Source organism: Amblyomma mixtum, chromosome 8, assembly GCF_055824585.1.
Source record: "Amblyomma mixtum isolate Tamu chromosome 8, ASM5582458v1, whole genome shotgun sequence".
NCBI lineage: Eukaryota > Metazoa > Arthropoda > Arachnida > Ixodida > Ixodidae > Amblyomma > Amblyomma mixtum.
The window spans coordinates 29,338,853-29,353,984 of NC_143019.1; the positions used below are offsets into that span (position 1 = coordinate 29,338,853).

General features: G+C 47.0%; 1 protein-coding gene and 4 pseudogenes across 4 annotated transcripts in view; all 5 read right to left on the reverse strand.

The window, feature by feature from the left end:
* LOC149331845 (ipis-1 pseudogene) overlaps window positions 1-15,132 on the reverse strand; it is a 54,342-nt pseudogene that overhangs the window by 17,038 nt on the left and 22,172 nt on the right. The gene's annotated exons all lie outside the window — the stretch shown is intronic.
* LOC149331846 (iris-like) overlaps window positions 1-15,132 on the reverse strand; it is a 44,656-nt gene that overhangs the window by 7,387 nt on the left and 22,137 nt on the right. The gene's annotated exons all lie outside the window — the stretch shown is intronic.
* Window positions 113-499, reverse strand: LOC149331848 (ipis-1 pseudogene; annotated as a pseudogene).
* Window positions 4,343-15,132, reverse strand: part of LOC149331849 (iris pseudogene) — a 32,962-nt pseudogene continuing 22,172 nt past the window's right edge. The window contains exons 1-2 of one of the 2 annotated variants that reach the window (XR_016285108.1): window positions 8,461-9,126; window positions 4,343-6,527 (exon numbers count right to left, since the gene is read on the reverse strand). The product of XR_016285108.1 is annotated as an iris pseudogene, transcript variant X2 (transcript). Of the gene's footprint in view, window positions 6,528-8,460; window positions 9,127-15,132 lie in introns of those variants that run through there. The other variant, XR_016285107.1, reaches the window with a different exon arrangement.
* LOC149331850 (iris pseudogene) lies at window positions 11,126-12,259 on the reverse strand (annotated as a pseudogene).

Genomic DNA, 15,132 nt, shown 5'->3' on the forward strand with positions numbered 1-15,132 from the left:
TGGCATTGACGAGGATCAGTGTAGTCAAGGAATCGACGCTTCCCGGAGGGAGAAGGTTCTTGATCTTTGACTGGGTGGCCTGCTCCACCCAGGCGTTGACCTCACGTCGGACTTACTCGTAGTTATTCTGGAAGTCAACAGACTCAATCGTGGCGTCGTAGGAGTCCCTGAGAAGGGAGAGGTAGGTGTCCAGAACTGAGAATGTCTGCTCAGCATACATTCGATTGGCCACGTGAAGCTTCACGTCAGGGTCAAACCCGGATAGCTTGGATAGAAATCCCGAGAAGTGTTTGTGGATGTTATCGCTGTTGACGTGCAGGACATCGGTGAGCTGCTTGGCAGTGGTGTTTCGTGCACCTGCTAGAGCCATTGAAAGTGCTGCAGCAATGCTGAACGGGGAATAGAAGACATTCCCACTGCGGCCGCTTTTTGAGATGAGCTGCTTGTACAGGTCGATGGAGAAGCTGAGGAGGGAATCCCCGAGAGGGTTGGCTGCCATGGCTTCCGACATCTGCAATAAGATTGAAATGACCGTGTGAGAGCGGCAATATATGTAAGATTAAGAGCCATCGACGCCTCTAGACAGGCTATTTGGACGCAACAGAAAACGAACTTTGATTATTATCGACGAACAATGATCGTATCAGAAGGGTTGGGGACGCGTTCTTTTCGATTTACAACCACCGCTTCCATCACCTAGATGCAGATGAAAGTTCTTGCATGTTGCTTGCCGTTTTTACCAGCTCTGCGAAGCCAACAGCAGATATTCTTCTTGCTTCACAAACTCTTCCATGGCTACATTCTGCGACTTGATCTACTTAGTCATATTAATATTCGCGTGCAGTATACGTAACTGTTGCTAAAATTGTCGACTCTTAACAAATGCTCCACTGAAAGGTTGTAGCTTTCATATACTACTTGCTCCGACCGCTTAAACATATTTCAGAATTACTTGTTCTTGTTGCTTGATAAATATAAAATAGTGGTATTTCATCTGCCGTTTACATGTGTGCACACTTTCATTCATTTTTCGTTCATTTCGGCTAAAGCTAACGTCCGCTCATTTGTCTGGTGACTGTTACAATGTGTTGCATCGTAATAGTTCCGGGTTTGTTCTGAGTCTGTTTTCTTCATTTACTGGAATCGTTGACACGAGGCGTTCTTTACCTTCGTGAAAACTGGATGTTTTGTCACGCTCATTGCTTTTTTAGAGATGCGCTAGGCAGCGGCGCCAACTACTCCTTTTCACATATAGGAAGAAATCATCATACTCGCGGATTACTTTCTATGCCACTGCAGAAGAGGCTAGGCAGGAAAGGAAAGGAGACAGACCTTTGTCCTCATGCCGTAGGGAGTGGATTCTGCCTTGTTGCGACTAGAGGTGCGAAGGAGGGAAGTTGGAAGGGCAGAGTGAAGTCGCGAATGTTGAGGTTTCCCACTCCCCACGGCACGAGGTCAAAGGCCTGTCTCCATCCCTTTCCTGTCTAGCCTCTGGTGCAGTGCCAAAGAAGGTTGACGGCCGGTATAGTACTGACAACGTAAAGCTCAACAAAACACAACTGCAATACATGCAATAGACAATAAACAACGTAGACATGAGAGTTTACACGTCAGAAACGATAAAATTAATGACAGAGATTATTCTACCAAATTTTAAGAAATAAACAAAATAAATTAGCGTTGCACAATAAGCAGGGACACAAGAGCGTAATATAAGCAAGCACAAAAGAGCGCATGCGCTTAGTAAGAACTTAAGAGGTCAAAAATAAACAATGACATACAGACATATTTGCAGACATATAAAGTGAATCTAAAACTGGTTGTCAGGCAACCATAACACTCACGAACTGCTAATATCAACAAGAAAGCGAACACTGAACACAGTGTTTATAGTCACGAGACACCGATTGAAAGAGTTACTTTAGCATCTGGTAAATCACTTCAAGGAGCAGGTAGTAATATTCAAGGATGCCGCTGTTTTCAAGGAATGATTGCAGCGCACACTTTGGCCAAGAGCCTAATAGCTATTGAGGACTAAAAAGCCGTTTATCAAGCCCCTCCTCAATCGAGTCCAGTAATTGTCATGCTCTGAAGACTCCAATACAAGGTAAGCTACATTCTGATCGTCACGGTCACATACACATTGCTGGCCAATTCTATGTATGAAGTGTTTTGTGCAGGCAGTTCCTAATCCCAAGTGATCAATGAGTTTGCAAGCCGCTAAACAGATGCGTTATTTTTGTACGAGGTGTGCCAGTACGCTGACCTCGGAGTTGCTTCTGGGCACGATACATAACGGGGAAGGTTAGAAACTACGCAAAAGGACGAAGACTGGAGGTAAAGGAACGAACACGCCACCACAGACGCAGACTCGAACTTCAATACCTTCTCTATTCTTCTGACGCGGCCCCAGGATGGTACCAGATGACCGGAGAGAGCTTGAATTTGTGGAGGGACTATCCTGCGTTTCAGGCAGTACGCAAGAACAGGGGACTGACAGGTGCTTACAGCGGTAAGGTTCACACATGAAACTGCTGCATCTTGCTTGAGTTGCGTATACAAAATAGACCCAAGTTTTGGTTTGGCTCATGCGGGTTTAACGTCCGAAAGCAACTAAGGCTATGATGGACGCCGTAGTGAAGGGCTCCGGAAACTTCAACCACCTGAGTCTCGTAACGTGGACTGACATCGCACAGTACACGGACCTCTAGAATTTTGCCTCCATCGAAATTCGACCCGCGTCTTTCGGTTCAGTAGCCGGGCGCCATAACCATTTATCCAACGCGGGGGCCAAAATAAAGCGAAGTTTAGAAGAAATATGCTTAGTAGGACTTTCCTGCGGGCTAGTTGATTCATTATCGAGGAAGTTTGGAAACTGCGCAAAAGGACGAATGCAGGAGGTAAAGAAACAAACACGCCACCATAGGCGCAGGCTCACACTTCAATCCAAGACTTCAATCCAAAGAAAAAATTGGAGGGAACGTGTAAGGTCCTCCTTAAGGGTGTGGCGTGGGCCCATTGTAAGGCGCAGCTTTTCAATTTCTCAAGTTGGCGCAGTGCCACTGAGCTCACGTTAAAGCGAACTCGTTTAAACTGCATCGAACTCTTCAAACTCCTTTGAACCTGTAAAGTCTGAACTAAATCACGAACCACCTTTGCAGGCTGATGGTGTTCGAAACTGGTTTTGGCCCCGAAAGGACACAGCGGGGTTTGCGGAGCCTCTTCCAAGCGCACACCCCTGAAGAAGCCGGGCGCCGGGTCGGGGGTGGCTTGTGCCCATTTTTACCGGTGGGTGTCCGGCGGTGGGTTTCGAACCAACCACCTCCCGCAGCCGAGGCGGACGACCAAGCCTGTAGGCCACGTGGTATTGGGTTAACTTCCGTATATGCATGAGGTCCTTCTCTAGATTACATTCACAGATTCCTGGGAGCCCTCATACCCCTTTTGGCGCAGTGTTGCAGCGTTAAGCGATGCGCCACTGCCCTGCGATGGCAGGTGCTCCCAGAAGTGACCCGTGTGCTACCCAGGTTTCTCTTCCCGATCAACCAATCATTAATTTAGGTGCCACCTGCCACTGTGCGCAGATTGCTTACTATCCGGTGGGCAGGTTGTGATGACGCCACAAGGTCACGTGACCCAGACGACCCACCTGCCTCCTACAGGTTGCTCTCTATGCACCACCTGCCAGAGTCATGCTCCTGATTTTTCGCTCATAACGCCGACGCCGGATTTTCTGGACAAAGGGGCATTTAACGCTCTGTGATTAAAAGAAGAGTACGGTAATGACTGTCACCACGGTTAATAAGAATGTGGAGAGAGTGTACGTGAGCGTGCGGCCGCCTGTTTCGCTTCACAGTATGTTTAACTCTGTGGAGCTTGTACAGTGACCATGAGGCTACCTTTCAGCTGAGATCGATAACCTGCGACATGAAGGCCTAGAATGTGTGGGCGATTCCGCTGCGCGGGGACGCACAGGCAGTGACTCGAGGCAGGTCTTTGTATGAAAAGGTTTAATCTCACATAAGGGGGGCCGGTCGTCGTCGTGGCAGCTGGGTCAGGTGGTCCTTTGGCAGGGCTGGTCCAAGAGCGAGAGCGCGCGGGCCTTCCCGGTCGTGCCTTATGAAGGCTTTCTCCTAGCCTCGCTTCCCCCGCCCCACCACTCGGGAAGAAGGGGTCCGAGGCTACCCGCGGTGAGCGGCGCGAGATTTGACCTGCCCGCGAGCAGACCCTACAATGTAAGTTTCGCATTTGCCTCGGGTACTGGTTTTAGCAGAGAATGTGGATTCTGTTTTTTTTTTTACGTGGAAACTGAATGTCGATGGTTTCGTAACAGCAAAATCCATCGGATATCAAAAAATTTATTTTCGTGAAATATGTCAAAATTGTAAAAGTAGCACTATTTCAGCCTCCGCACAGAGCAAGCAATGCTTCTCGTGCTGCTATCATATTAAGAAATCTTGGGAGTGAACACCTTTTGTGTGTTTCTGATTGCAGGAATTGGATGTTTTGCTTTTCAATCAGTTTTGTTTCACATATATTAGAACCTTTATCACAGAGCAACTATTAATCAGGAGCCGAATTATCGCTTTCGGCCAGACACTAGCCAATCCAGATCCGTGCGTGACATTACCAGGCATTCCCATGATGGCTGAAGTGCTCCTTTCACACGTATGAAATCCTGAACATCCAACGCCTCATTCGTGGCCGTCGCCATTGCGTGCGCTGGATAAAGCAGCCGCTTTCTAACGGCGAGCTCTTTCTGTTACGGCGGCGTAGTGTTTCGCGCTCGTTGTGCCGTCAATGACAAAAATGGCGTGCCTTAACCTTTCCAAAAATTCTGGCGTTGGTCTTGCTATTGAGGTTTCTGAGTGAAGGAGACAATATGTGTTTTATTGTTACATTCGTTATGGCCATGAGATCTTCTCATTGCTTATTAAGTTTGCGCGCTCTACATGCTGTTTGCTTCTCGGATGCTCACTTAAGAAACAGCTGCAGAAGAGTGAAGAATTGTAACTTCTTGCGGGAAAATTTTAATACACACAAATTTTGTTACCTCTCCTCTTGCAGTTCAGAACTTCGTAGCATTCAAAAAACAGACATTCAAAAACACCCACGCGCCATTAAGATTACCGCAGCATACTTTTTAGGTCACGTCAACAGATCATTCTACCATTTCAGAGGATAAAACTTAAAGCGTCCATACAAGAGCAAAAAGGTGAGCATATAAGAATGCCATATGTCATATTCATTTATTTGGGGAATCTGCACGCTCACCTGTATATAAGTACATTCATGCACCTTGTCACTAAACTGCACCTAATTTCATGGGTCAATGCTGGAAGCAATCATGTAGCATCCCGTTACTGACCATGCCACTCAGGTGCTCACAGATGACGAACAGACCCCATGAAAAGAAAGACGTCTGGATCAAGGCTGCGAATGAGGAACATGAAAGGCCGATCGACAACAAATCGAGTGTCTGGAAAGCGTGCACACTTTAACATCATTGCAATGCCAGTTGCGGCGGCAGCTTCAGTGCCTTCTTCGTTGACTTCCACGAAGGCCTTGTGGATCACTTCCGAAGCCACCAGATTCCCCTTATCGCTGATTCCCGTAAGGTCAGCAGCCGGCGTGAAGAAGTCCGTGATGCCCATGGCTTTCAGCGTCTCCTTGAGGTCAATCGCTTGCTCCAGCTTGAACTTTGGAAGGTAAAGCTGCACGTCAGAGCTATCCGAAAGGTTTTTCAGGAGCTCAGAAACGTTCAAAGCGGTCAAAGAGTCCTCAAGCTTGGACAGCCCCTCGATGCCGTCTGGAAGAAGAACGACCATAGATGTTTTGCCACCCCGGTACGGTATCTCCAAAGCAGTGACCGCGAGCTCATCACTGCGACTCATCTTGTAGTCGTTGTTTTGGTACATCATGTCGACTTCCTTCTTGGTGTTCGAGTCGAGGTGAAAATCAGAACGGTGCGTTGAATTGGGGTTGAACTGGGAACTCCAGAGGCCTTTGAAGTAGATGGCATTGACGAGGATCAGTGTAGTCAAGGAATCGACGCTTCCCGGAGGAAGAAGGTTCTTGATCTTTGACTGGGTGGCCTCCTCTACCCAGGCGTTGACCTCCCCTCGGACTTTCTCGTAGTTATTCTGGAAGTCAACAGACTCAATCGTGGCGCCGTAGGAGTCCCTGAGAAGGGAGAGGTAGGTGTCCAGAACTGAGAATGTCTGCTCAGCATACATTCGATTGGCCACGTGAAGCTTCACGTCAGGGTCAAACCCGGACAGCTTTGAAAGAAATCCCGAGAAGTGTTTGTGGATGTCATTACTGTTCACGTGCAGGACATCGGTGAGCTGCTTGGCAGTGGTGTTTCGTGCACCTGCTAGAGCCATCGAAAGTGCTGCAGAAATGCTGAACGGGGAATAGAAGACATTCCCACTGCGGCCGCTTTTTGAGACGAGCTGCTTATACAGGTCGATGGAGAAGTTGAGGAGGGAATCCCCGAGAGGGTTGACTGCCATGGCTTCCGACATCTGCAATAAGATTGAAATGACCGTGTGAGAGCGGCAATATATGTAAGATTAAGAGCCATCGACGCCTCTAGACAGGCGCCAGCGAACGGCTTGCTAAAGCAAGCTTCCTTTCGAACTGTGTAGCTGCGTTGGCAAACTGCAGAAGCAAAGGCTATTTGGACGCAACCGAACACGAACCTTGATTATTATCGACGAACAACGATCGTATCAGAAGGGTTCAGGACACGTTCTTTTCGATTTACAACCACCGCTTCCATCACCTAGATGCAGATGAAAGTTCTTGCATGTTGCTTGCGTTTTTACCAACTCTGCTCAGCCAGCGGCAGGTGTTCTTTTTGCTTCACAAACTCTTCCATGGCTACATTCTGCGACTTGATCTACTTAGTCATATTAATATTCGCGTGCAGTATACGTAACTGTTGCTAAAATTGTCGACTCTTAACAAATGCTCCGCTGAAAGGTTGTAGCTTTCATATACTACTTGCTCCGACCGCTTAAACATATTTCAGAATTACTTGTTCTTGTTGCTTGATAAATATAAAATAGTGGTATTTCATCTGCCGTTTACATGTGTGCACACTTTCATTCATTTTTCGTTCATTTCGGCTAAAGCTAACGTCCGCTCATTTGTCTGGTGACTGTTACACTGTGTTGCATCGTAATAGTTCCGGGTTTGTTCTGAGTCTCTTTTCTTCATTTACTGGAATCGTTGACACGAGGCGTTCTTTACCTTCGTGAAAACTGGATGTTTTGTCACGCTCATTGCTTTTTTAGAGCTGCGAGTGCCAGCGGCGCCAACTACTCCTTTTCACATATAGGAAGAAATCTTCATACTCGCGGATTACTTTCTATGCCACTGCTGAAGAGGCTAGGCAGGAAGGGAAAGGAGACAGGCCTTTGTCCTCATGCCGTAGGGAGTGGATTCTGCCTTGTTGCGACTAGAGGTGCGTAGGAGGGAAGTTGGAAGGGCAGAGTGAAGTCGCGAATGTTGAGGTTTCCCACTCCCCACGGCACGAGGTCAAAGGCCTGTCTCCATCCCTTTCCTGTCTAGCCTCTGGTGCAGTGCCAAAGAAGGTTGACGGCCGGTATAGTACTGACAACGTAGAGCTCAACAAAACACAACTGCAATACATGCAATAGACAATAAACAACGTAGACATGACAGTTTACACGTCAGAAATGATAAAATTAATGACAGAGAGTATTCTACCAATTTTAAGAAATAACAAAATAAACTAGCGTGGCACAATAAGCAGGGACACAAGATCGTAATATAAGCAAGCACGCAAGAGCGCATGCGCTTAGCAAGAACGTAGGAGCTCAAATATAAACAATGACATACGGACATATTTGCAGATAAAGTGAAACTAAAACAGGTTGTCAGGCAACCATAACACTCATGAACTGCTAATATCAACAAGAAAGCGAGCACTGAACACAGTGGGTATAGTCACGAGACACTGATGAAAAGAGTTACTTTAGCATCTGGTAAATCATTTCAAGGAGCAGGTAGTAATATTCAAGGATGCCGCTGTTTTCAAGGAATGATTGCAGCGCACACTTTGGCCAAGAGCCTAAAAGCTATTGAAGACTAAAAAAGCCTTTTATCAAGCCCCTCCTCAATCGAGTCTAGTAATTGTCATGCGGCGGAGACTCCAATACAAGGTAAGCTATACCCTCATCGTCATGATCACATACACATTGCTGGCCAATTCTATGTATGAAGTGTTTCGTGCAGGCAGTTCTTAATCGCAAGTGGTGGATAAGTTTGTAAGCCATTAAACAGCTGCGTTGTTTTTCTACGTGGTGTGCCAGTACTCTGACCTTGGAGTTGCGATAAATATCGGGGAAGGTTGAAAACTACGTAAAAGGACGAAGACAGGAGGTAAAAAAACGAACACGCCACCACAGACGCAGACTCGGACTTCAATACCTTCGCTATTCTTCTGACGCGGCCCCAGGATGATACCAGATGACCGAAGGTAGCTTGAATTTGTGGAAGGACTATCCTGCGTTTCAGGCAGTACGCCAGAACACGGGACTGACAGGTGCTCACAGCGAAGAGGTTCACACATGAAACTGTTGCATCTTGCTTGGGTTGCGTATACAAAATAGACCCAAGTTTTGGTTTGGTTTATGGGGGTTTAACGTCCGAAAGCAACTAAGGCTATGATGGACGCTGTAGTGAAGGGCTCTGGAAACTTCAACCACCTGAGATCTTTTAACGTGCACTGACATGGCACCGTACACGGACCTCAAGAATTTTGCCTCCATCGAAATTCGACTGCCGCGGGCGGGATCGAACCCCCGTCTTTCGGGTCAGCAGCCGAGCGTCATAACCACTGAGCCACCGCGGCGGCCAAAATAAAGCGTAGAATAAATACGCTTAGTAGAACTTTCTTGCGCGCTATTTGATTCATCATCGAGGAAGGTTAGAAACTGCGCAAAAGGGCGAAGGCAGGAGGTAAAGAAGCAAATACGACGTCAGAGGCGCAGGCTCGCACTTCAATCCGAGACTTAAATCACAAGAAAAAATTGGAGGGTGAACTTGTGGTCAGCCTTAAAGGTATGGCGCAATAGCGTATTGGGTTAATTCTCGTATATGCATAAGGTCATTCTCTACATTACATTCACAAATCCCTGGGAGTCCTCATACTCATGTTGGTGCTGTGGTGCAGCGGTTAAGCGATGCGCCACTGCCCCGCGATGACAGGTGCTGCAACCGGTGGGGCTTGTGCGACTCAGGTTGCTCTTCCCGATCGACCAGTCATTAATTTATGTGCCCCCTGCCACGGTGGGCAAATTGCTCACTATCCATTGGCCAGATTGTGATGACGCTGCAAGGTCACGTGATCTGGGTGGTCCACCTGCCTCTTATACGTTGCTCTCTCTGCACCACCTGCCAGAGTCATGCTCGCGATTTTTCGCTCACAACGCCCGACACCGGATTTTCTGAACAATGGGGTATCTAAAGCTATCGCGTTAAAGAATATGCAGGGAGTCTACGTGAGAGTGCGACCGCCTGTTTCGCTTCACAGTCTGTTTAACTCCGTGGAGCTTGTACAGTGACCTTGTACGGTGTACAGTGAACTTTCAGCTAAGATCGTTCACCTGCCACATGAAGGCCTGGAATGTAACTTTCAAAGTTTCCTCGTGTACTGGTTTTAGCAGAAAATATGGATTCTGTTTATTTTTTACGTGGAAATTGAATGCCAATGGTTTCGTAACACCAAAATCCATCTGATATCAAAGAATATATTTTCGTGAAATATTTCAAAATTGAAAAAGCAGCATTTCCTGCAATTGTTCTCGGGCTTAGGCAAAGTCACAGCCTGCACGAAAGGCTGTGACTTTGCCTAAGCCTTTCCGCCTTGTACTTTTTCTCATCTCTGCCTTTCCTCCCTCACCTTTACATCCCTCATCCCTTTCCCCCAGGGCAGGGTAGCAAACTGGTTTCATCTACCGGTTAACCTCCCCGCCTTTCCTCCTCAACTTCCTCCTCCTCGAAATGAACACATATGTGTGTTTCTGGTTGCAGGAATGGGATTTTTTTGCGTTTGGATCATTATTGTTTCGCCTACATTAGAACCTTGATCCCAGAACAACTATTAACCGGAAGCCGAATCAGCGCTTTCGGCCAGACACTAGCCAATCCAGACACGAACTTGACATTGCCTGGTATTCCCATGATGGCTGAGCGCTCGTTTCACACGTACGGAATCTTGAACATCTAACGCTTCATCCCTAGCCGTCGCCATTGCGTACGCTGACAAAGCAGCCGCTCTCTAACTGCGAGCTTTGTTTATTACGCCTGGGCAGTGCCTCGCTCACGTTGTTCAGTATATGACAGAAATGCTGTGCCTGAAGTTTTCTAAAAATTATGGTGGCGCCTCGCCTTCCTATTCAGAAAGAACGAGACAATATGTCTTTTATTGTTACATTGTTTATGGTCACGAAATATTCTCTTTGCCTATTAAGATTGCACGCTCTACATAGTGTTTGCTTCTCGGATGCTCATTTAAGAAACATTTGTAGAAAAGGGGAGAATCGTAACTTGCACGAAAATTTTATTACAAACAAATTTTATTACCTCTTATCTTGAAGTTCAGAACATTGTACCATTCAACAGACAGCAATTCGAAAAGATCTACGCGCCACTGATGTTGCAGTAGCAAACTTGCTAGGTCACATCAACAGATTATTCTACCATTTCAGAGGTTAAAACAATAGATGAATTGGTTTGCTTTGGTCTCGTTGGATTAATCATTTGCTCGAAACTGACACTTGTAAAGCCGACTTGCCCTAAAATAAGTGCCTCACAAACTCCGCAAGCACTGGCTCTTAGCTTTCGGACTAATTTCAACGTCGATATTGGATAAAGTTTCTACGAAGCAATCGGCGTAAAGTTGGAGACTATGCTATCAACGCACGCTGAAAGTTCGCATTGCCTACATGACATCCCAAAAGAACTTTATCACACCCAGATTTCCGTATTTAAATATGTTACTAAACAAAGAGACTTCAATTATACATGATCCCTATACGTTGTATTCACTTCCTAGGAGGCATGGACCCGTCATATTCGATGCAAACAGTCCTTATGGGCGTCTAACTGATCCGGCGAACAGAATGACGTCTGTGTCATAACAGCGGATAAGGAACATAAACGGTCGATCCACCACAAATTCTGCATCTTCACAGGCGCAATCGAAACAAACTGAGGCCTCGGTAGCTGCCGCAGCTTCCGTGCCTTTCTCGTCCACTTCGATGAAAGCCTTGTGGACAACTTTAGAAACCCACAACTCCGTCTTCGGGCTGATGCCACTGAGGTCCGCAGCGGGCGTGAACAGGTCTGTGAGACCCAGAGCCTTCAGCGATTCCTCGAGGTCCATCGACTGTTCCACTTTGAACTTGGGCAGGGAGAGTTCTATTTCTGTGGAGACCGAAAGGTTCTGCAGAAGCTCTGCCAGCGCGTCGGCTGACAAGTGTTCCTCAAGGTAAGACAACCCTTCGATGTCATCGGGTAGAAGGATCACCATGGACGTCTTGTGGTCCTGGTAGGGCATCTCAAGAGCCCGGACCTTAAGCTTCTCACTACGACTCATTATGTAATCGCCTTCCTGATGCATCATATCCACCTGAGTTGTAGTCTTGAGGTCGACTCTGAAGTCGCGCTGCTCAGTCAACTCAGTGAGAAACGGTGTCTCCCACCGCCCTTTGAAATAGACAGCGTTAACGAGGGCCAGAACTGTCAAGCCATCAACGCTTCCCTCGGCGAGCAAGTCCTTTATTTTGAATGCAGTGACTTGTTCAATCCAAGAGTTGATCTCTAGTCGAATCTTCTCGTGCTGATTCTTGAAGTCCACCGATTTCAACTCGGTGCCGTAATGACTCTTGAGGAAGTTCAAGTAGCTGTCGAGAACGGGAAACGACGTATCCGTGTAAACACGACTGGCGACGTGAAGCTCAACTTGGGAGCCGCAGTCGCGAATCCTGGCGAGGGCAGCGCGAAACAGGTCGTGCAAGCGGTCTTCTGTCACATCGACATGCAACGCGGTGGACAGTTGCTTGGCTGTATAGTTGCGAGCCCCAGCGAGAACCATTGAAAGAGCGGCAGCTATGCTTAGCGGAGAGTAGATAACATTATCACGTTGACCATCTTTCACAAGAAGTTTCTTGTACAGGTCGAGAGAGAAGTTGAGCAGAGTGTCTTGAAGCGAGTTGTCGGCCATGGCTGAGTAGTATCTGCAACAAAAATACATTTCACCGGATATTGGCAGCTGTTCTTTCAGAAAAAAAAAACTGAGGGGCTCCAATGCCATTTTAGTCGCAATGAACGAAGCAGTGACTCTATGAGGGCCACTAGAGCTATTATCGAAGTAAGCGGGTGCTTCGAAACTTAAACAACCACGCTCAGTGTTGAGTGCATCCCTTGACTGTGTTCTTGTTAGAAAGAAATGCATATTCGAATTTACCTCTGTTTGCCTCTCACTTAAGTGCTGCTCAGTCTAGGATAGTCCACTTAAATATTGGCCATTGTTACTTATGCGGTGGGATACCTCTATGGAGGTAACCATTACCATTCCTGACTTCCGTCGTCAACTACTGAACATCAAATAATGCTTATCTGCATTGCAAATTCTGAAATACTTGAGGTCGTGCAATAAACTAAAACGCCTCACAATTTTGATCTACGACTACTAGAACATCTGTATTACAAGATAGAGTAAGGAGCTCGTTCTGCTGAAAACCCGGCGTCACCCGCCGTCTGACACCAGACGACGGGTGAAAATGGAATATTCAAAAAGGAAATTGCCGGTTTGGGGTTTGAACTCAGGTCCCCTGCGTGCCAGGTGGACACGCAAGGCATAGGCCACAAAGGGTCGTTGGTTCAAGCGTGTTAGAGGGCACCTAGAGAACGCGTTGTGGTGCGTATGAATTAGTAACGTGTGTTTGGAATGTGCACTCATGTGATAGTAATTAAAAAACATATAAATATACTAATTAGGCGCCAGAAATGGGAGGGACTGGAAAGGCAGTGTTATGGCACTTCACTGTACTGAAACAAATGGTGTGTATGGGCATGTAGTGGCGCAGTATGTCGGGCAGTGTAACCTAGATAGTGACTTGTAATCCTGATTGTAATCAATGATCGTAATCGGTAATGTTATTGTGGATTAGTAGTCGGCGAGAAATGCGAAAGAAAAGAAAAAATGAGAGGAAAAAATACAAGGCGCTGTCGCGTCTACTCTAAAGGCGAAGCTTAAGCGTTCTCCTAATTTTCACTCTACATGTGGACCTTAGTATGACCTCTTAAGATCTCTTCTTTAATTTCTGCTGCATTTCAGAACAAAGCGGAGTTTTATTATCATAAGCGTTTTTTTACACCCTCTTTACTGCACGCGTCACTGTTGCACTGATCTCGCGGAAATAGAAATTTCAAACTATGAAACGCGAACTGAAGTTCTTAAAACAGCTCTTATGCCAGATGTCTGTAATCTGTTCCGTAACCTGCTGCACCGAGAGAGGAGAGGACCCAGACAAGCGGCCATTTTAACAAACTTTCATCTCCCTCGAAGGTGAGAATTGTGTGTGGCTGAAATAAATGACCAAAACCGAAACTCTACTTAAAATGTTTGGTTTGGTTTATGGGGTTTAACGTCCCAAAGCGACTAAGGCTATGAGAGACGCCGTAGTGGAGGGCTCCGGAAATTTCGACCACCTGGGGTTCTTTAACGTGCACTGACATCGCACAGTACACGGGCCTCTAGAATTTCTCCTCCAAAGAAATTCCAGCCGCCGCGGCCGGGATCGAACCCGCGTCTTTTGGGTCAGCAGCCGAGCACCATAGCCGCTGAGCCACCGCGGCGGCGCTCTACTTAAAATGTAGTAAAGAACAACGTAGAGGACAGTCATTTTACCAGGGCACGCTAGAACATTTGCAATGTCCGCTCGATGACCTCAAATTGGTGAGCCATCGGGCCTGTTCAATGCGAATTCGTGAAGAGAATTATACGAAGAGGGAAAGAAAGAGGTTGTAATGGATACACCGAACTTGAAAGTGCCAGACCTCAAATGCTATGATGAGGTCGGAATGTACGCAGTCGAATGCATTTGTTTTGAAGCGTCCGCATGAGTCGAAAAATTAGCACGGAAGTCTTTTCGCAACACACCAGGTCTTATGGCACAACTGCGGCATAGAAAGTTATATTTGCGGCCAAGAGAAGGCATCAGGTGCCACTTGTAACGAACCGTGTAGTTTCGCGTCGTGCTTCGTCGTATACGTCCTAGACCACCGCTTGCTTGTGCTCATGAGGGACCAGTCGCAAAAGAGACTCTCGGATCTATAGCTCAGTAGTTGCAAGTATGATTTTTGCCTCGATGTCGCAAAGAACTCTGCTTAAAAATTTTATGAATGGCTGACTGATAAAGCGAATTTTATTTGGAATGGCTCTATGGCTTGTTCATATGACGGGGTGTGGTTTGAGATAACATCGCGTTACACCGTCCACATTGATCTTGCAAAGAACCTTCTCTCGCGCTAGCCAAAGACGCTAGCCAGCGTTCTTTGGCGTCCCTTTATGAGGTGGATCCAGTCACGAAGACAGCGTACGCCTGTCGGTCTGTGTCTAAGGCATGCGTCAGGTTTGGCGGGGAAGTTCTATAAGATGTAGGTGACAGTGGGTCAGTCCGAACTGCAGGTTTTTCAAAGCAGCTTTTGGGGTTTTGGGTGGATAAGAGGGATTTACGTTTTTTGCTGCAGCTCCACTTTGGGAAAAGGACGCCGCGGTGGCTCAGTGGTCATGGCGCTCGACTGCTGACCGGAAAGACGAGGGTTAATCCCGGCCGCGGCGGTCGAATTTCGATGGAGGCGAAATTTTCGAGGCTTGTGTACTGTGCGTTGTCAGTGCACGTTAATGAACCCCAGGTGGTCGAAATTTCCGGAGCCCTTCACTACGGCGTCCCTCATAGCCTGAGTCGCTTTGGGACGTTAAATACCCATAAACGCAAACTTTGTGAAAAGGTCGTCTGCGAATGCAAACTCAGGTTGTACCTTAGTGAGGAGAGCTTTGGCTGTTCCTGGGAGTTAGGTTGTTTTAGGATC